Genomic DNA, 22,278 nt, shown 5'->3' with positions numbered 1-22,278 from the left:
ATCATGTCACTTCATATCATATTAGCATATTATTGTTAATACTTTATGTTTGAATGAAGATGTGCATGTTTATATAAATTACTCGCTGAGTTTTTTGGAACTCACCCTCCTAGTAATGTAGTTTAGACTTTATTACAGATCCAAATGCCACAATGATTCAGGAATACAAGACGTTGACAATCGATCTGTATGGCACACCGGATTACAGGGATGACGACATGCGTGGTGACATGTGTGCATATTATGACATTGCATACCATGATTTGTCCCATACTCTAGAAGACGGAGACAATCCGAGAGATTGGAAATTTTGAGTTTCATATTTGCCATTTAGTTAAATACACTTATTTAATGTAATTCCTTACGATATTTTACTCATCCCTTTCCAGTTATCTTTCCTTAAGGATTAGTTTTATTAGATTTAACTTTGCTTCTGCTTGTTATTTAAGATCCTCCTGAGATCCTTGAATACCTTAAATATTTATTCTTTAATATCAAACATTGATTTATTATTGTTCATGATTGTGTTATTATGTAGAACGGTGTATAATGTGACTTGAAACCTGATCTTGTGATTGTGGATCACTCGCTCGGGTATTTAGCTAAATAAATACCGGCTAGGAGGATGTGAAAGATACAATATTGGTTATCAATAGTAGAATATTGTAATTGTAATGGAACCAGAGCTATTGATCAATTGCATGGATGATGGATGTTCTTTCCTTCTTTTTCTATGGGTAAAATGACAAATGCATGTTTCTGTCAGGTTAGACAATCATGTTGTATTGTTTTTTAATTCTCTAATTTTTTTTTTCTTTGGGGCAAGTGCCATGATGTACTATTTGATGCTAAGAATTTTTGCCCATATGCATTTAAGCTATCTATCTCCTCACGGACTCACATACACCTTCATTGCAATAGTGTAGATTGTGCGTATAGTCAATGACACGATGATATTTGGTCAAACATGTAACGGTTCCTTCAATAATGTAGGTTATGAGCTATAAGTTTTTTTTTTTTTTTTTTTTTTTTTTTTTGTCAACAACATGAAAATTTCATTAATTAAAAGCATCCAAAGACAAAGGCTTGGAGAGGAACAAGTTTGGGGAAACAACAAAGAAAGGTGGAAAACCCCACCAATGTCTAGAGAGTTTAAAAATATTAGTTCCCCGAGCTAGATAGTCAGCAAAACTATTTCTAGACCTAGATATGTAAGCAAATCTAATAAATGTGAAATCCAATGCAATTGTCCTAATTTCAGAAACAAGGCTTAAACATCACCAATCAAGAGAGGTACTAAGACCTTGAAGAGCTTGAATGGTCGGTTTAAAATCCGAGCTAATATGCACCTTCGAAATTCCCAAACCTTATGCGAAGAGGAGACCAATATCTATAATTGCCTCCAATTCCATCAAAGCTGCTGATGAACCTTCATTTCCAATGCATTGTGCTGCCACGAAAACCTGTTGAGCATCCCACAAAATGCATCCTCTACCGCCAAAAAAAAGATCTAGAGTCCCATGATCTATCGATAAAAAGATAAAATAATTATGAATCATCATCCATGCTTTCCACTCTATGCAAAGGGTTGCTGCCCTAGTGTCTTCATGAGAAGTATTAGTACAAAAAGATTGAATTTCTGCACATAAAGTATGAAAAGATGTGAGTGTATGTCTTATGGAAAGATCATTTCCATTAAAAAGAATGAAATTTCTAGATTTCCAAATACACCAAATAAAAGAGCTCCACACTTGATCTAAATAATTCAAATTCCCATATTCTTTAAATTTATCAGATATAAAATATATCCAATCATGAAGGGATTCACCATGGAAATCTGAAACATCGAGCCTAAGAGGAGACATTCTCCAACATTCTTTTGCATGAGAACAAAATAGTAAAGCATGACCAAAATTTTCAATATTCTTACCACATATAAGACATAATGGGGTTTGAGCACTATTTCTATGAAAAAGAGATTTTCCTATAGCAAGCGCCTCATAAGATGTTCTCCACAAGAAGTGCTTAATCTTTGGTAAGGTAGGAATATTCCAAATTCTGTTCCAACAAAAAGATGGTGATGATGATGAAGATATATTACCTTGGGAGTCAGACATTGCCAAACACTGGTAGTAGGCTGATTTTACATTGAAAGTTCCTTGATTTGATTTGTACTCGATGTGTCCAAAATCTGCTCAGCCCTTAGATCTCCTAGTGATGACCTGCAAAACGAAAGCGTCAGATGTGGCCCGACCGCGGGGGTCGGGAGTCCACCTCCGAAGGCTAAGTCAGTTGATGAACTTAATCACAAACGGCTCTGCTAGAAGCACAGAGCTAAGGAATAAAGAACTGGAAAAGGTGATCTAGATTGTAAGCCGCTGATAGTTTACGTCTATCAGTATGTATCTGAATCTGAGTCTCGAGTCTTAGATTGTGTGTTTTCGATCCCCTCACCTCGTATGGTAGTGAGGTTTATATAGAGTGTACCTTCGAATCTCCTTCGTTGGATGCACTTGAGCCTTCTTCGGGTAGTCGTTGGATCTTAACAGTTAGATCCGTTGAGCAATAGACTTCTACTAGTTTGGACTAGTAGAGGACTCCTGAGATAACCTTTAGGTTATGTGATGATTATCCCTTCAATAATGATTAGCCGCAGCCGTCAATTCGAGTCTGCCATCATTAGGGTAATTAACCTAATCCATAAGTAGGATTAGGGCGTGCTTGTAGCTGAATAAGTTTTCTTCCTCAGCAAGCCATCTTTTGGATTCGGTTAGCTCGGGAGCGAGTCGGTTCCCTCTGTCTCGACCGGGGTCGAGGGTCGAACCAAGTATGAACCCGGTCTGATCATAATTTCTCCATATCACGAGCCCCCTAGACCAAGCGTTCGGTCGATCCCGAGGGCTTGGTTTTTAACTGGGTTCTTCGTCAGGCGATAGTCTCTGCGTGCTCCATTAAATGTCATATCACATTTAATGCGGTGGTCACTTCTCCTCGAGCGTTGTGAGGGTAAGGCCACGTGTCTCCTTGTAGTCGATTTGTCGTGGCTCACGTAATCCAAGCGACGGTTTCCGAACGCCTGTTTCGGATTCGTGAGTTCAAACTTTCAAAACGTCTTTCAATCTCAATCGTCGATTTGAATCAATCTCGATCGTTCAGATTCCCGAACACTCGTGCGGGTGTTTTAAAAGTGGTTCGTTGTCTTCGTAGGTTTCATTCTTCCTGTCCGGAATTTGAACCTTTGTTGTCTGCTTCGCGCCTTCTTGCTCTCAAGCTTTTGCCTCACTGAATCAGTAAGTTTATTGGTCTTTTTCTTTTTGTAGTTTACTGAAACAAGTAATGGCGGATAATAGGGCTTCTCTGGTACCCAGTGTTGGTAATAGTAGTGGTAATGAAGCTTTTGCTTCTCCTCCTTCCGAACAGTCGGATAGTGATAACAAAACCCTAAGCGTCCCTCGGCGTGAGTTTGCTGAAGTTTCTCAAAAAGGTTTAGAGAGAAAAACCGAAACTCCTTCTGCCCTCCTCAAGTCTGGATCTTCCAAGATTGCCGAGTCTTCTAGGCAGCCTCAAACTTCCAGGTCCGATGGTGGACCTAGCTCTGTTCCCTCCATTTACAATGATGAAAACCTTCTTTCAGCCATCCAAGATTTTGATTTTCCTTCCTCTTATCAGGTTAGGGCTCCCCATTCTGATGAGAGGGTTGATTCAACCCTTTCGGGTGAATTTTCTCTGTACATAGATGCACTGGAAAGCGGGGTTCGCTTTCCCTTTTTTAATCCTTTGTTCTCCACAGTTCTAAATCATTGGGATATTTGTCCCGGAGTGCTCCTTCCCAATAGCTGGCGTCTCATCGTCGGCTTCTTGGGTTTGTGTTTTGAACTTGGCCTTACGCCATCTCTTTCTCTCTTTGTACATTTTCATGTTCTTTCTATCTCCCATCCTCCCGGATGGGTTTTTCTCCAAACGCAATAAGGCTGAACTTGATTGGAGGGGCAGCATCCTTGCCAAAGGAACTTGCCCTTCCAACCACAAAAGATGGCGCGAACGATACTTTTTCTGTTGAGCGCCTCCATCGGATCTTAACTTCCCAACCGCCTGGAGGCGGTGTACTTCTTCTTCCGAGAATAACCGAGGCCTCCCCTTTTCCAAAAAAGACGAGGCGGCCGTCAGGAAGATCAAATCCATTCCATGGTATCAAGAGATACATGGACTTGAGGTGGAGTATAACTCCATTCTTCAGTATTGGGGCTTGGCTCATTGTGAGCTTCTAACCATCATCCTTTAATTTTACTGAAGTGATATGTCTTTAATTCTGACTCTTGTTCTTCTTTGCAGTGCCTCCAAGAATGAACCCCGAGAACCTGCGAGTGAAGGCCGCTAGGGCCGTTGCGACAGCCGAGCAACGATCACCCAGAGCCTTGACCGTAGATCAAGAGGCTTCTGTTCCCTCTCCCGACCCCTCTTATAGGGGTATCAAGAATATCAGGCCCGTGGCTGATGCTTCGGGTAAAGGGAAGAAGCCAATGGTGGAGAGGTCTAATGTCTCCTCCTCCGCCCGAACCAAAAGGAGGCATGATACAATTGATGCTTCCTCCCATAAAAAATCCAAAACTTCAATGGATTGTGAGGAGGTCTTCACCCCCCCAGTGGACCCTGAAGTTGACCGACATGGTGACTCGGGACCCTGAGAAAGCTGCAGAGTGGAGCTCCCTCAGTCTTGTTCCTTCTGATATTTTCCGCCTTCCCAGGAATGCTGTGTTGAGCTTCTATCAACACATGGAAGCATTGAGCCGGGTTGGCCGCAACAACTCTTTGCTGCAAACATGTGAAGAGAATTTGGTCAAGGCCAATTCTGAGATAGACCGGCTGACTGCAGCTGCTGAGGAGCTATAAAGAAAGCATGAGGAAGAAGTGATCTCCCTCAAAGAGGCCCTTGATTCTTCAAAGGCTCATGCCGCTGCTGCCGAGCGCGAGGCCAGGAAGCAAAAAGAAGCTGCCACATTGTTCGGTGACAGGCTTGAAATTAAATGTATGGAGAACAAAGAATATCTGAAGTGGGCGGTCCCTAGCAAGCCCAAGCATATCAAGCCAGAGCTTCGGAAGGAGTGTGTTTGGAAATACCTGAACAGCGTACCTTTCTCCGAGCTGCTAGGTGCCTACAACATTCAAGCTTATCGCTTGGGGCAGAATGACGTTTGGGAGCGAATTCTCGCATCAATCCCTTCCTTCAATACTGCTCCCTTTCGTGAGGTGTGCCATAAAGAGGTCTTTGGGAAATTGGGCATGGATCTCCCAGACTGGGCTCGGGAAGAAAATGATCATTTTCCAGCTGACCCTCAATATGAGGCATACCTGGCTGACGAGCCGGCGCTTCCAGAGGAGAAGTCACAAACCGAGTCTCAAGCTGCTGCTAAAGAGGACTCTGACAATGTCATTCTTGAGGAAGACTCTACTCAAGATCCTGAGAAAAGTCCTCCTGATCAGGGTCCCTCGGGCAACAATGAAGAAGAGGCTTAGGGAGTTCTTTTTTTTTTTTTTTTTTGTAAAGATTGACCTCCTTGCTAATGAATAGACATTTCTTTTTCATGTTGGCCTTTCCATTTCCCTGTCTCCTGCTGAAATCTTGTCTTGAATATCAAAGTATAAATGATAAAACTTATCACTTAACTTCACATTCTTCGACGAATAATAATCTTGTAGAGATATTGTGAAGATGCGTTTTGGAAAGATGCATTAATCTTCCCCACTACTTCATTTACTGCAAAGTCCACACGTTTCCCTTCTCGTATCTGCGAAGTCCAAACGTTTTCTTGCTTTGGTATACCATTCATTGTTTCCAATGAATCGGAAATACACCCATTATTACAATGGCGGTGCGACGATTGGAGGTATCTCTGCATCGGGTGCTCGCCTCCACATGTTTCCATGTGGCATCCCTCTGACCGTTGATCTTGCTTTCTGCGGATTTCGAAGCGTCATTTCTATCTGGGCCATTGGTTGTCCTTAGCTTTCAATCGTCGTCTTAATACCTGAGGCTATTTAAAGCCTTCGTGGGTACTCTCCATCTATCCTGCTATCTGCAAGTTAGATTTGCTAAAGTGCTAAAGCGACATTCCGTCCTTTTGCCTGCTTCCGTATTCCTCGTACTCCAACAATAGCTCTATCAACTTCTGAACAAGTGAGTTTTTTGATTGCTCATCTCTTTCCCTCTTTCCCCCTGAGTAAACTGCACAGTAGTAGTACTTGGGGTTTAGTTAATCGGGTTTTTCATAAGTGATATAGAACTAGGGTTTTCCCTCTTTGCTGTCGTCGTTGGATATCTGTACTGATACGGCTTTTCTATTTATATAGTGGCTCCCAAGATCAACCCGAACTTTATCAGAGCGAAGTCCAGCAAGAAAACCGTTCCGTCGGCGGTGGTTGGGGCCAGGGAGGTGGTTTCAGCTAGTGAACCCTCCAAGCATAAGGCAACTGCTGTTGGTGAATCTTCAAGTCAGATTCCCACAGTTTCTATTGATGTCACCCCTACGCCTCTTTTGCCCGAAGTGATCGCTCGTCTTTCCTAGGAAGATCTTGATCACTCCGTTGTTGATGGCGCTGCTGACGCCCTTGCTGCAGAGACCGTTGGTGCACCCCCGAAGGAGACTCTTCGGGCATCTGAGGCAACTATGTTGGCGTCTGATGAAGGTGTGGTCCCAGCAGGTGCTGCTCCTATTTCCAATTCTAGTGCTTGTTTGGCATCCTCCTCCTCTCCTTTGGAGTTGGAGGATTTTGCCACCAGGAAGCGCCGTTGGATGACAGGTGATGCAGCTCATCCTTCTCTTGATGTAGCTCATCCTTCTCATCCTTCGCCCGAATTAGTGTCAAATGAGTTTGACAGAGCGTTGGAATGGTGCACTGCTGCTCGAATGACTTCTGAGAGCGCAGTGCTTTCCAAACTCCCAGATGAAGTCTTTATGAAGTCACTGGTGATGTAAGTCTTTCTTCATTATCTTTTGATTCTGAAAAATTACTCTTCTGCTCCTTTTTAACTCGGAAGTTATTTGCAGGAGTCTTACTGGTAACTTCCACCATCAAGTGGAAGCAGCCTCTAAGCTCAATAGGTTGAGCAATGAAGTTTCCAGGCTTTGGGAAATCTCTGAAGCTAAAGATGCTGAGATTGCTCGCCTTCGAAAACTAGCTTGGGAGGTTGTAGGAAAAAAGAATTTGATGATCGGTCGTCTTCAGTCGGACTTGGATGATGCCAGGGAGAAGATCCGGCAACTGGAGCGAGCAGTTGGAAAGTTAGGAGCCAAAGGATCTGAAACGTTACCCCAAAGGCAAGCTGTCGTTCCTTTGCCCGAATCCCTTCCAACTGATGTTTGCGAGCCTGCGTCTTCAAGTATTTACACAGTAAGCCCTTTGTTGATATGCTGAATGCTTATAACTTGCAGGCGTACCGGGATGGTGAGAACGAAGTATGGGAATCAATATTAAGGAAGGATCCTCATTTTTATACGACTCCCTACAGTGTTGTTTGCCATCCTGAAGTATTTACCGACTCGGGTATTCCTCCTCCCGACTTGGACCAAAGATAAGATTGATCCTCCACCTTCCGATCCGGATATTATGCATTATCTGGAAGATTCTCCTGTTTATTCTCCCCTGGAAGGAGTCAATTATGACGAGCTCGTCTTGAATGCAAGTTTGGTCGAGGACCATACTTCTCCTGGACAAGCTAGACAAAGAGTATGAAATTGCGGAGGATCTTATGCATACCGAGATATTTTTTGTAATCCTCATTTCTCCTCTTCTTTTCCTTGAATCCACACCAATGGTTGACTCATATGTTTGTTCTAGCAAAGTTGTGTTGATCTTCTATAACTTCTTAATAATCACCGATGATGACTTTCTTTTTTGACCGAAGATTGTATCCAGCTCTTGTAATTGTTTTGATACTGGCCTCTTTCGATCTTTTGAAGAAATAAGAAATTAACTTCATCTTGAACTTTGCTAGCCCCTTGAATCACTATTGAATTAGGTCTTAGTTGTTTGAAACAATGCCTTTACTTAAGGATTTCCGGAGAAATACAATAAATCTGAGAAGGAACTCACTCGGGTTTTAAACCGATGCCTTTACTTAAGGATTTCCGGAGAAATACAATAAGTCTGAGAAGGAACTCACTCGGGTTTTAAACCGATGCCTTTACTTAAGGATTTCCAGAGAATTACAATAAGTCTGAGAAGGAACTCACTCGGGTTTTAAACCGATGCCTTTACTTAAGGATTTCCGGAGAAATACAATAAGTCTGAGAAGGAACTCACTCGGGTTTTAAATCGATGCCTTTACTTAAGGATTTCCGGAGAAATACAATAAGTCTGAGAAGGAACTCACTCGGGTTTTAAACCGATGCCTTTACTTAAGGATAATTCGAAAATTCAATAAGTCTTGAAGGAACTTACTCGGGTTTCAAACCGACGCCTTGCAAAAGGAACTCACTCGGATTTTCATCCGATGCCTCGACTTAAGAAGATCCGAAAAAATTCCATAAGTGTTGAAGGACCCACACGGATTTTCATCCGATGCCTTATAGTTGGATCTTGTTCTTGAATGTGGTGTATGATGCCCCCCAATCAAAAGATAATTTGTTGAAAGCCAAAAATTGCATTGATTGAGTTGAAAATGTTTACATCGCAACCAAAATTGAAATCATCATCAAGGATAAAACTTTTTGAGATGCCTGGCATTCCACGACCGATCCAACTCTTTCTGGGTGTTGATGTTCTTCAGCCTGTAAGCTCCTGAACCAACTGGTTTTACAACCATATAAGGTCCTTCCCAGGAAGGGTCCAATTTTCTTTGGTGACGCGGGTCGGAAGCTAAGGTGTTTCTCAACACCAAATCTCCGGCTAAGTACCGACGATTCTTCACTCGAGTATTAAAATGAGACGCTATCCTTCTTTGATAATGTTGAGTTCGTGCTATTGCCTTTGCCCGAACTTCGTCCAACAGATCAAGACTATCAAGCAGTCCTTGCTCATTTGCTTTTTCCTCGAACTCTCGATCCCGTAATGTCCCCGCCATTATCTCCACTGGTGCCAATGCTTCGTATCCATATGCCAACCTGAATGGAGTTTCTCCTGTGGGTGTTCGAACCGTAGTTCTATAGGCCCACAGTACATTATGAAGTTCTTCGACCCAAGAAGCTTTGTCAGCTTTGAGTCTTCTCTTTATTTCTTCCAGTACCGTTCGGTTAGTAACCTCTACCTGTCCATTGCTCTGGGGGTATGCCACTGAGGACATACGATGCTCGATCATATGTGTTCCGCAAAATTGCTCAAATTGCGGACAGTCGAACTGAACCGAGTACCATGGTCAGTGACGATAATCTTTGGAATCCCAAAGCGATATATGATTGACTCAAGCACGAATTTCTCCACTTTTTTCTCAGTAATTGCTGCCAGTGCACTGGCTTCAACCCATTTCGTGAAATAATCAATTGCTACTATTAGATATTCCCGTCCGCCTGACGCCTTGATGAATTTGCCCATGGTATCAATTCCCCACATCGCAAAGGGAATGGGATCTAGAATTGAAGTCATGGTTTCAGCCGGGCGCTTCGATACTGTAGAATGAATTTGACAGTTACCACATCGACGAACATATTCCATAGCAGCCTCTTGGACCTTAGGCCAATATAACCCAAGTCTTAGAATTTTGTGGGCCAGGGCTCGTCCACCCATGTGAGCTCCACAAATTCCTTCATGAACCTCAGCCAAAGCTGATTTTGCACCTTCGGGGCCTATACATCTCATAAGGGGTCCAAAATAAGATTTTTTGTATAGTCTCCCATTCTGAATGACAAATCTAGCTGATCGTATTTTGATCAACTTTGCCTCTTTCGGATCCTCAGGTAATTTGTCATCTCTCAGATACTCGATTATCGGATCCATCCAGCAACGCTCTGCTTCAATATAAGAAATTTCTTTCTCATGATAACTTGGAAAAGTTATTTCTTCAATATAGACTGAAGGGTCTAGATTCTTTTCTTTGGCATTGGCTAGTCGGGATAGCTCATCTGCCACTGAATTTTCATTCCTCGAAATCTGAGATATCTTCAAATTCCGAAATTGGTTTTGAAATGCCTGCACTATCTCTTGATATTTCTGCAAGCGTGGTTCTTTAATATCATACTCCCCCTGGACTTGGTTGACTATAAGTTGAGAGTCACTATAAATAGTAACATCTGCAATAGACAATGCTTTTGACAACCGAAGTCCAGCTATCAAAGCCTCATATTCTGCTTCGTTATTACTTGCTTCAAATGCGGATCTCAAAGCATATCGAATAATAAATTCTGCTGGACTTTTTAATAGAATTCCAGCTCCTGCTCCATCTTTATTACTCGAACCATCCACATATACCTCCCAAGTGGTTGGTATAATGGGATCCTCGATGGTGGATTCCACCGGTGCAGTAGTTTCTACTACAAAATCGGCTAATGCGTGAGCCTTGATTGCAGTTCTGGGCTTAAAGCTCACTTGGAACTCACTAAGTTCAACCGACTAGGACACCATCCTTCCAGATAAATCAGGTTTATTAAGAACTTTACTAAGAGGAAAAGTTGTAAATACCTCAATTGGATGAGCCTGAAAATATGGCCTTAGCTTCCTGGCGGCCATCATGAGAGCCAGAGCCTGCTTCTTAATCTGCGAATATCTTGTCTCCGCATCTAGCAACACGTGGCTAACATAGTAAATCGGCCACTGTTTTTTATCTTTTTCACGAACAAGTACTGCACTGACCGCTAAAAGGGACGTCGCTAGATATAGCTGTAATATTTCCCCCTTCTCTGGTCTGGACAAGATCGGTGGTTGTCCAAGTGCTTCTTTTAACTCCTCGAAAACTTTCTGGCACTCTTCGGTCCATTTTGCTTCCTTGCTGCCCTTCAAGTCTTTGAGTGCCTTGAAGAAATGCAAACATTTTTCTCCAGACTTGGAGATGAATCGATTCAAAGCAGCAACTCTCCCTGTTAAACACTGCACATCACGAACAGTTTTGGGAGCCTCCATATCAACCAGAGCTTGTATTTTGGCAGGATTAGCCTCAATTCCTCTCTGTGATACCATGAAGCCCAAAAATTTGCCCGAGGAGACTCCAAAGGCGCACTTTTCTGGGTTCAGCTTCATTTGATACTTTCGCAGTACTGAGAATACCTCAGTCAAATCTGCAATATGATTTGCTTTTGTAAAGCTCTTCACTAGCATGTCGTCAACATAAGCTTCAACATTCTTTCCTACCAGATCTTTAAAAATCTTGTTGGCGGCCCTCTGATATGTTGCTCCTGCGTTCTTCAGGCCAAAAGGCATGACCTTATAATAATAGCTTTCACGATCAGTCATGAAAGCTGTAAACTTCTCATCCTCCTTATTCATAAGGATCTGATTATACCCTGAGTAGGCATCCATGAAACTTAGAGTTTCATATCCTGCAGTCGCATCTATCAAGAGGTCAATCCGAGGCAATGGATAACAATCTTTAGGGCAAGCCTTGTTAAGATCTGTGTAGTTTGTACACATCCTCCACTTCCCATTCGCCTTTTTTACCATTACCACGTTGGCCAACCAAGTTGGGCATTCAATTGGTTCTATGAAACCAGAATTCTTGAGTTTTTCAACTTCACTACGAACGATTTCATACTTTTAAATGGAGAAATTTCTCCTTTTCTGTATCACTGGTTTCACCTTAGGATCTATCCAGAGTTTATGCTCTGCGACAGCCCGATCGATTCCTGGCATGTCTTCAGCAGACCATGCAAATACATCTTTATTCTGTAGAAGAAATAACTTCAACTCATCTTTAAATTCCTCCAACTGTTCAGACCCGATATAAGTAATCTTTTTCTCATCCTCGGTACACAGCTGGATTTGTTCCAGCTTCTCCACTGGTTCGGGTCTTTGCATCTCTGCTTCTTCCCGATCGTCTCGAACTTCTATAGGTAGGTCAGTTACCTTCCTCGGGCCCTCCTTGTCTTTTAAATAGGCAACGTAACATTGCCGAGAGATCCTCTGGTCAGAGGAGACTTGACCAATTCCCATATCAGTCAGGAATTTTATCTTCGGTGTGTTTTGTCGAAACAATAGCACCTATCTTGGATAAAGATGGTCGCCCGAGGATAATATTGTAAGCTGGCAGTTCCCAAACCACCAAAAAATTGATTCGGACGGTTGTTTCCTTAGGAAAACTTCCAATAGATAAGTCCAACTGGACCGATCCTTCTGCCACCGCAGATGACCCTGCAAAACCATATAGATGTGTGGATGAAGGTTCCATCAAGTCCTGATCCACCTTCAATTTTTGATACACTTCATAAGAAATTAGGTCAGCTGCAGACCCTGTATCAACCAAAATTCTATGCACTTCCCGACGTGCAATCTCTACCTTGATGACTATGGCGTCATCATGAGGTAAACAAACGCCTCTTTCGTCCTCCTCGCTAAAGGTGATAGAATCTTCACCATTCAACTTTTTTCGCTTCTGCGTCTCTCCGGTTCCGACAAATTTGGATTTTGTTTTCAAACTCCGGAGTGATTCGGGCTCTGGTTCCCCGAAGATGGTAATGATCGGTGACCGAGTAGCTTCAATCACCTCCTTGCCCTTCTTAGACTTTGGAGCCTCCCTTGATCGTTTTGAACTAACCGAACGATCCCTTTTAGGAGCAGCCGCCCGTGGCTCACGTGGCTCTTCCCTCCTTCTGCTAACAAAACTGGACAAGTGTCCCTGAGATATTAATCTCTTAATATCTGCTTTTAGATGACGACAGTCATTCGTATAATGACCATAGTCCTTGTGGAATTGGCAATACTTTTCTCGATCCTGTTGCTCTCCGGGTTTCAAAAGAATTTTAGGCGGCCACTTCAAGATATTTTTTCTTTTGATGATATTTAAAATATCAGCCCGAGGAACATTCAATGGAGTGTACTCACTTTTACCGGGAGACCTTTGGCGCCAAGCCTGAGATTTCCCAAGATAAGGGTAGCAATTATAAGTCAACTGCTCCATTCATATTGGGCTCCAAAATCATCATTCCACACCCATGTATCCATGGTATTGATGGAAAGGATGGGAATTGTTAAAATAGTAGCAACCTCCAAATGAGAAAACAAACAAGCCAACAAATCTCTTTTCCAGTGAAGATTTGACCAATCAATCAAATCATGTACAAGTGAAGGCCCATTGGCTTGTGGGGGACTGGATATATATTTGAAAGGAAGAGAAGGAATCCATTGATCATGGTATATGTGAGTATGTAAACCATTTCCAACCTGTCTAATCAATCCATGTCTTAGCACATCCCTCCCCATTAAAACACTTCTCCAACCCCAAGAGCAATATGATGGTGGTTCAACCTCCAAAATGGATTTGCCTTTAAGATATTTGGCAGACATTACTTATCCCATAGGGAGGTTGGATTAGTCAAGAGTCTCCAACTTTATTTGTCTAATAAGGCTTTATTAAAGCATAGGACATCTCTAAAACCAAGCCCTCCCTCTTTTTTGCTCTTACATAATGTATTCCACTTTACCCAATAAAGTCCCTGTCTTTGATCATTTTTCCACCAAAAGTTCCTAATCTTTTGAGTCATTAAGTTGCAAATCTCATTGGGAATCATAAAGCAAGACATAGCATACACTGGTAATGCAAAAGCCACAGCTTAATCAAAATTTCCTTACCTCCTTGAGACAAAAGTTTGCCCCTCCAACCTGCCAACTTTGAATTAAGTCTATCTAAGATGAAGGAGAAAGTTTGCACTTTAGATTTTCCTATAGATGAGGGAAGACCCAAGTAAGTTCCATAAGATTGCACTTTTTTTAGGCCAAAAGAAGTCACCACATCAGCCCTAGTATTTGCAAGTGTTCTTTTGCTAAACAAAACAACTAACTTCTCCAGATTAATATGGAGACCTGACACCTGTTCATACTCCAAAAGCAAAGCAGATATTGTGGAAGCATTTTGAACCGAGGCAGGGGGAAAAAAACATACAATCATCAGCAAAAAAAAAGTGGTTAATTTCTGGACCCCGATGTGCTAGTCTTATACCAAGCAACCTAGGAATCCCTCTATTGGATTGAAGTCTGTGGGTGAAGGTCTCTTGACACAAGATAAAGATGTATGGGCTCAATGGGCAACCTTGCCTGATACCCCTCTGAGGAAATACATCTAGAAAGGGAACCATTGATCTTAATTTGAAAGGTAACAGTTGAAATGCATTGCATTATCCATTGAACCCATTGATCAACAAAACCCAGATATCTCAAAGTATCCTCAATAAATGACCACTCTAATTTGTCATAAGCCTTACACATGTCAAGTTTCAAAGCCATGTACCTAGATGTTGATTGGGATTTCTTAAGGAAATGTAGATAGTCATGGGCAAGATAGATGTTATCTGAGATGGCTCTACCTGGAACGAAGGCACTTTGAGTTTGGCTAATAATGGACCCCAATAAGGGTTTAAGTCTATTAGCTAGACATTTTGCTAGACTTTGTAAGGAGTGGTGCATAGATTGATGGGTCTAAATTGAGATACATTCTGAGGGTTGCTTTTCTTTGGGATCAATGTGATAACTGTTTTGTTGAGACTTCTGAGCATATGACCCCTCCTAAAGAAATGTTGCACCCCTTTTATAAGGTCATCCCCAATAGTATCCCAATGCTTTTGATAGAATCTGGCAGGAAGGCCATCAATCCCTGGGGCTTTGTTTCCTTTCATTTGGAAAAGAGTGCTCTTAATTTCTTCTGGGGAGAAAGGAGCACATAGAACTTGGTTTTCTGAAGCTGAAATGCATGGAGATGTACTCAGAAGAAAATTTTGAGGATCACTTGGGGAAGAGGAGGTGAAAAGGGAAGAGAAGTGGGTGCATATTTCAGTTTTGATCTGGGCTTCTTCTTTAATCCATTGACCAAAGTTGTCCTTTAATCAATGGATAGTGTTCTTTTGTCTTCTTTGGGCAGTCGAGGCATGAAATAATTGGGTGTTACGGTCTCCCTCGGTCAGCCACAAAACCCTAGATCTTTGGCACCAAAAATTTTCCTCCGCCAGGAGATGTTGTTCTAATTGCTGCTTAAGGTCAATTTCCTCAAGGGTATCGGAATCAGAAGGAGGTTTTTTTTGACACTCTTCAAGAAGCTGGGAGATTTTTGCAATTTCTTTAGATGCATTCTTGAAAGTATTTTTACTCCAAAGCCGAAGTGATCCTATGCAATTTTTGATTTTCTGGTGTAGCTGGTAGGAAGGTGATCCAATGTTTGGGGCTACCCATCCTAGGTATATTTGGTGAGATAGATCTTGGTGGCTTTCCCATTTGGTTCATAGTGAAACCTCATTGGGCGACGCTTGGATGGGTATAAGGTAACCTCAAGAGGAGTATGGTCAGATCCCACCATAGCATGCCTATGACTTTGGACACTTCCAAAAAGGTCCAGAAAATCCATATTAATAAAAGCTCTATCAAGACACTCCTTTATTAAAACCGCTCCTTGCCTTTTATTTGACCAAGAGAATTTTGGCCCAGTACACTTGACCTAAAAAGGATTACAATTGTCAATGGCAGTCCTAAATCTGTCCATCTGGGCCTGGGATTTAGGTCTCCCTCCAAATTTTTCATCATTATTCAAAATTTCATTGAAATCACCAAGAACAAGCCAATCAGTACTTATAGAGGTTCCTAGCTGAGAGAGTTCATCCCAAATCCTATCTCGCAGCTCAGTTTGTGGATGCCCATAGACCAACGTTAACCTGAATTCTGCACCAGAGGAATTTACAAGTATTAGAATATCAACAATATTTGCAGATGACGAGAGAAACGTAATGGAAATAGAATTATTCTAAATTAAACAAATACCACCTAAGTTACCTATGACATCCATACTAAAATGATTATCAAAATTTATCTTCCTAGCTATTCTAGACAGTGTAGCTCCATCATTCTTTGTTTCAACAAGTAATACCAAACCTGGCCCACTCTTCCTGCAAAGTTTTTGTAGGTATTGTTGTGTCAAGGTTGGGCCAATTCCTTGACAATTCCACATTAGGAGCTTCATGGAGATCTTGGGGGTTGATTTAGGGTAGCTTGCCTCACCCTTTCAGAAGAATTTAAGGATTTACCTCGGTACCTCATAATTGCTCTAAACCTACCAGCCGGACCCCCCATAGCTCTACATGCCATTCTATGAATTCTATTACCAACATTGGGTCTGATAATATTTGATGCCTCATACTCTTCTAACCTCATCCTCTTAAATAACACAGTTACTTGCTTGGGTGAGCAAGCCCTTTTTCTTGTATTCATTTCAAACACTTCATTGTAATCTTCCTCAATAGGAGCTAATTCCTCAATATGGACTGAGGAGTTAGAGGCCTGATTGGATTGAGCAGTAGTTCTAATGATGATTGGTTGAGGTCTCACAAGAGTCGTGGATGTACTTTGCTGTTCATGGATAAGCATTTTGGGTGGATCTCATCGGTGTGTTTATTTTATTAGGAGATTGATATTGTAAATTGCTCCAACTTGTTGCAACTTGAAAGAATAAAGATTATGATTTCTTTTTTTTGGTAAAAAAAGAATATGATTTTGAATTGCTATATCTGTGTAACCTAAACCTTAGAATCTATTTATAATCATGCATGTCATAAGCATTTAAACTAAAAATCCAAACCTATGTGCATATGGACGTGGAATTTCACTAGATATTATAAGAATATTTTTTAAACACAAAAATTCCAAAAAATAGTATTTCCAACATAGAAACGTTGTCAAACGTATACGAAGTCATCTTTCTTGTTATCATCACATTGTCGTCATTTTTAACGTCAATCAGTGCTTGCATAAGAGCTTTTGAGAAGCCTTTTCTTCAAATCTCTAGCAAGAGCTCTCTGCCCAGGAGGAATTGTGGCCACCCAAGCGGAAAACATATGGCTTCATATGCACCTCATTGAAAATATTTATTGGTTTATACTAGTGCCAGGCATTCTCATATTTAAAGGAATTGTCACCTATGCTTAGTCATCACACACACAAAGAGAGGTGTATATTAAAGGAATGAAGGGAAAAAGGAAAAAGGAAAAAAGAAAAAAAAAAGAAAAAAAAAAGAAAAAAAAAGTAAAAAATGCTCAATTGATACAAGTGTCCATATTCTTCAATTACAAACTGACTTCAAATGATACAATCAAATAAAGGAAGAATTGCATTGGAGAAGAATGTCCTCGCGTCTTCCCTTATGATGTTCTCAAGGATTATATCATTAGTGAGAAAACTATTATTCACTTGGAACAATGTATATATCTTGTAGTCATAAAACCCCATATAATCAAGCTGCACTAACGAGAGGTTATAAGGTAAAGTCTCTTCCAAAAAAAATCTCTATTTGGATCGGATACAATATGGTCCTCAACACGTCTAGACAAACATTAGTGCTTCCTTTGCCCGTTGAAAAAAATGCCTAAATGATAGAATAATTCTCGAATGTTGAAGTCCACCATAGATAATTCATTGTCAAGTAGAGTCCTATTTTGGTATGTGATGGCAATGGTTTCTGCTTTACCTCAGGTGGGGTCGTGGTTGTATCAACTGGAATCAAACAAGATCCATTTTCCATGTATGCAAATTTAGAAAATGTGATTATAAGTGATTGTAAAGCTCAAACGTTAATAAAGTTTGAGGGAACGAACAAAGATAACAAAATAAATGGTGGAGTCATCTAAATTTATTGAATTCCTTTTGTTAGATTAACCTAATACCACAATAATTTTGATACTAACTGTTTTTTTGTTTTGGTTTGCCTACCGCGGTTTTTTAAACCCGTGGGACCGGCACCCGGCATGGTGGGTGAGCTCCAGCGAGGGATTTTTGCATCCACAAGAATTCGATACCGAAACCTTGCTTAAGCGAACCAAGCTGCTTACCACTTGGACCAACCCCCGTTGGTTTACAATTTTACTAACTTTATACTACCATAATTGCAACATTATAACTTTTAGTTTACAAATAATTCTAATATAATAATACTACAAAATTATTTTTCATAATTAACAAAAATGGAAAAATTCACCTAATATGTATACTAAAAAATATAAAATATTTAAATTGAAGGATCTAGATAATTATATATATTTTTTGGTAAAAGAAGATTTAATAGAAAGCAGGACAAAAAACGCCCAAGACATCTTTATTACAATCTTCAAGAAGCCAAGGAGTAGAATTAGCCCATAGAGTCCTACTTGTCATGGATTGGGTCTTCCTATCTAGATTGTCCACACCACAGTGTTGGCCCATCTAGATATTTATATATATTTAACTTCTCAATTTGGTTATGATAATAGAAGAAAACACAGCTTCCGTCTCACAGGGAGAGTAGGATTTTCGATTCGTCGCACCAAACCTTCAGAATTGCATTCAAAGATGATGACTGGTAAGGCTTCCTCATTTGCCCACTGCATTGCCTCCCTCAAAACTACTGCTTCCCCTTAAATTTATCATGAAAAGAATAAAATAATTTACCGAAAATTTTACTCTTATATGTTAGTAGTGCTTCAATTGCCTCCAGTATATCAAACTTATTTAAAAAAAAAAAAAAAAAAAAAAAAAAGGATAGCTTGAGAAACAAGAGAAAATTTCAATAGCCACAAACATTCTCCATAATCTATATGGATTTTGTATAAATTTTTATTGTTCCCAATCATGCATAATGTGGTATCAGTTTAAAAAAGAGTCATGCATAATGTGCTAATGAACAAAGTAGTTCTAATTCACTAGAGGAAAAAAATGAAAAGAAGTACTCTTAAAACCCCTTCATGTGATTATCATTTTTAATAAACATCGCAATTTTAAACATTTCTTTGTGTTTACGTTATTTCACTTTTATTCACAACTTCACGTTATAGTTCGAAATATTATTTATCTTTAATATAATCTTATAACTAATGGTTACCTATGAGTATGATTTGGATGAGTTTATCTAGTTTTCAGCTGGCTTAAACTAATTTTAACAAGTTTTACCAAATGTTTGAACTTTGCTTGAATAATAGACAAAGTATTATGAGATTTATCAGCAGTTTTGTACAAAAATCTGAAAACTAATTAATTACCAAGTGATACATTTGAGATATGTTACTCAACTCCTTAGTTTGATAATTTTTTTGCATCCTTTTACATGGATACACGCACATATGCACATAGAAGTTTTCTACTATGCATTAAAAGAGATTAAGAAAATTTGTGTGAATATCAACTTTAATCAAAACAATTCTATCATGATTGAAAACATGTCATGATCTGAGCGGCTCATGGCTACTACCGAACTGTTGTCGATGAAGATCCGTTGAATACTTGAATCTGGACGAGCTTGGATCAACATCCCTGACCAATTTTGACCACAGAAATATGGGTGAGGCCTAGTAAATAATTTTTTTTTTAATTTTTAATATTTATTCAGTAGGCCCCACCTCTATTTAATATGTGATCAAAACCTGCCAGGTTTGGTGATCCGGACTCAATCTGGATAATGTGACTGAATGCAATTACTCAATAGAATTGCCCTTTCTGTCAACCGCGCTGAGAGAAAGAAAAGCGTCAAGTGACAATAGTGAGCGACCGAGCCTTCCTCGTTCCATTTGGTGTCTACACGAGGCGCCAAGTTGACGCAACGTGGCAATTTCACAAAGCGTCACGTCTCTCACTCTAGGCGTCTCACCGTTTCTCTTAAGCATTTCGTCGAACACCTGATGAAATTGGCTCTGTCTCGTCGTCAAGATAGAAATGTATGCGGTATATTTACCTCTGATTTGTATTTGATGAAATCATTATTCTATTGAAGAGGTTTTAGCCCATGAGGAATGTAGCTGCTGCTTTCAACCGGCGGCATCTGTTGAAAACATATTACCACAGGGCAATCATATAAGACAAATAAAGCAGAATTAGAAAACTTATCTTGATTCAAATGGCATGAACAAAACCCTTTTCGAAAGCTTTGTTGTGTATGTCCATCTTGATAAACGAAAATTGACGGAGTTGAAACGTGCCGGTAACGACACTTTCTTTAAGATATTTAAACGCCCCCGAATTGTGCACACGGGTTAAGAATGTGTTTTCACCTCCAAGATTAGTCAACCCCTCCATCTCAGACGGTGTACTCCGTAATTGATGGACTAAGAGATTCGTAAAGCTACATTCACCATTTGTTTTCTATGACACAATTTAAAGTAAACCAATGATTTTCAAAAACATTCGTGCAAGAATAACAAACCCCCTCCCACCTTTATATAGGAGAGCAAGAGACACCACCGAAGGTTGTCTCCAAATGATATATCTTTTCCCTTAAGGCATGTTTGTTAGCCACCAAAGTAGCCTTCCAAAAGAGACACGTATTGGCCATTTAGGTGTCTTTTAGGAAAAAACTCAACCTTTAGAAAAATAGATTTTATGAATTTTCAAATAAAGCTATGAAAATTACAACAATCCCCCACAAAATTCAAAATTTTCGAGAAAACAAAACTCCGAATTGGTGAACATATTAGACACAATAGGACACGTCGTTATAGGTGTCTTTCGGACTTGAACCTATACTAGGTCTAATGAACCTCGCTACAGAGTACGAGTGAAGTCAGACTTCTTGAACCTTTCCTTAGTGCGTAGCTGACCAGCTCATTAGCCATATCCTATCAGTCGACTTTACTTGATAAGCCCTTTTATAAAATTTATTATTTTGGACTTTTTTCTCTAATGAAAGAGAACAGGTCATGTCCCAGATCTCAGTCTCATGGATGTCTTGAGAATTCGCCAAGATAATTCTCATCGGAAAGCGACCTTACTTCCTACATCCACTTAGGTCAGCCAGTGTGCACTACAATTAACACACCCCCACATTTTGTAGGTTTCAGCTAATTAAGAACCTATTGCTCAACCTCTTTCCTTGTGGTGGTATTACTTTATCTTAATATTGAAATGAACTTAGTAGTACTTCTCAGGTCATCCAGTGACTTCGTTGTTTACCCTGTGAACCTAATTCAGGATTGAAACCTCTTCACATAGGTTGGGTGTCTATCACATGATATTGGGTAGACTTTTATAGCTCATTCCTCTCAACAACATCACATTAGTGATTTTGAGGCTTTACACAACTTTCAGTCAAACTATTTCATTGACTATACATAGCGCTATTATATTAGCCTCATTGGACATATGTATATAAGACATAATGTCCCTCTCATTTATAGATAAATGCTTCTAAGACACAATGTCTTACTTTATCTATTGATCACGACATTTACCCTCAATGTAAATGCTTATTCCAATGATCGCCAACATGTATCTTTCATTGTTACCTTAGCCTTGTGGCTTAGGATTCGACAAATTTAAAAAGCCACACATGTAGGTACTTATATATAACAGTCACCTACCAACACATGATTTTACACGTTAGCTCTTGGGATTTCCAACCTTCTTACAAAGGCATATATAGTTGGTGATATTTGGTAGAACTTATATTTTTTAATTCAAAAATCATTCTCCACCACAAGTCTATACATATCATTTTTAATTCAAGATGAATCCCAAATGCATATGAAGCTTATGCCATTTTTCATCTTCAATTCAAGATGGTTCCCAAATGCATATGAATTATATGTCATTTTTCCTTTTTCAAGTAAAATCATTCACTATATTGAACTTGTCTCTTGAGAAGAGACACAACATGTAAATATACATGTATTTTCATAATAAACATAAACCCCCACAATTTAGGTTTATCACATATAAAATTCAATGGTCATAAACCATTTGTTGGGAAATGCCATGTCAGCATTTGCCACATCAGCCTCTATTGGTTTTGATGATAATAAGCATGAATTACTAATGGCTATATTGAGTTATGATGTTTTAGTTCAAGATGAGAACAAGTGGACCAACTCCAAGTCAAAGCCATATGCAAGTCAAAGCCAAGATCATGCCAAGATAGACATGAAGTCTAAGTCAAGATGACCATGCCAAGACGGACATGAAGACCGTTGCACAAAATCAAGTCGAAGATCAAGTCGAAGATCAAGACTTAGGTTGAATTAGGGCTTAGGACACTCTCGCATACACATTCATGTAAATGCATGACCTAGGACATGTTAGTGAGGTGAACAATGCTTAGGGTTGACCAAAAAGTCCAAAAACCCAAGCCATGTCCCAGCCCCAACTTAAGTCAGCAAAATAGAGTTCAGACGGATAGCCATCTGAGCAGACGGATGTCCGTCTGCC

Source organism: Hakea prostrata, chromosome 5 (assembly GCF_041222555.1).
Source record: "Hakea prostrata isolate BN-2017 chromosome 5, UWA_Hpros_2, whole genome shotgun sequence".
Classification (NCBI taxonomy): Eukaryota; Viridiplantae; Streptophyta; class Magnoliopsida; order Proteales; family Proteaceae; genus Hakea; species Hakea prostrata.
This window is presented reverse-complemented; position numbering follows the sequence as displayed.